Source organism: Octodon degus, unplaced genomic scaffold, assembly GCF_000260255.1.
Source record: "Octodon degus isolate 3935 unplaced genomic scaffold, OctDeg1.0 scaffold00079, whole genome shotgun sequence".
In the NCBI taxonomy this organism is placed as follows: domain Eukaryota; kingdom Metazoa; phylum Chordata; class Mammalia; order Rodentia; family Octodontidae; genus Octodon; species Octodon degus.
In genome coordinates, this window is record NW_004524655.1 from 926414 (window position 1) to 927579 (window position 1166).

The window sequence follows — 1166 nt, forward strand, 5'->3', positions numbered from 1 at the left end:
TTCATTTTTGTATGTGTGGTACTGGAGATTGGACCCAGGGTCTTGACCTCTAGCTGCACCCTAGCCCTTTACTATTTTTTGTTTCAAGACAGGGTCTCTCAAAGTCTTTAAGTTATCCCAATAGGGCTCAAACTCCCAAACCTCCCAGCCACTGTCGTCTGGCATTTTGACACCCGATTTCCCTTTGCTTTCCCACGCCTTGCACTGGTGTTGGGTCCCATATCCAGAACGAAGAGTGCAGACTCAAACGCTGGGCTCACGCTGGGGCCTGGTGGCCTGAGGGCAGGAGTGGTGTTCCAGAGCTGCAGGGAGAGGAGAGGGTCAAGGAGGAGCCATGAGAGAAAGCCTAGGAGAGGCGGTCGCCGGAAGAGGCATCAGCAGGGCATCAACTAAACTCTCAGGGCAGATTTGCCAGAGTCAAGAGGAACGGGACACAGAGAAACGGTCGGCGGTGCACACACCCAGGCCTGGGCTCCAGGTCCACTCCCTTGCTGGGCAATCACAGGCACAACTTAATTAGTCTGAGACTCAGTTTCACCATCTAAAAATGGGAATGAAAACATGGCTGACAAAAGTTTGTAACAGTCCCCATCTATCATCTCACCACTAAGCACTGGGAAGCCTGAGGCAGAAGGATCGCCACCAGTTCAAGGCCAGCCTGGGCTACGTGGCAAGATCCTGTCTCACAAGAAAAGCAAGGCTTGCAGTGCTAAGTAATCAACCGCTCTGCAGCTAAACAAGAGGAAGGTATTCAGAGTGCCTTGGCATCAGGGGACTCCGGACTCCAACCTAGTTTGCCCCAACTCCGCAAGTAGCCAGAAGTGTCGTGGGACTTCCCCTAAGCTGTGCCACCTGACCGGAAGGGGTGCTCTTTCCATGCCAGCATTTCCAAAGCGCTCCACACTCCAAGGCCCTGAGCAACAGGAGGTCTTGGGGATCCTTATTGCAAAGGATAGCTCCTCGGAGCTTTTGCCAGAGTGTGGGCTGAACCAGGGCCTGATTTTGCAACAGGAGAAGGTCATAGCATGAGTTGACCGGCAGCGGACAAAAGTCTGTTCTTGAGAGGCCAGGGAGATGGCTCAGTGGAATAAGAGCTTCCCTGGCAAGCACAAAGGTCTGAGTTCAATCCCCGGTTCCGCAAAAAAAAAAATAAATAAATAAAATAA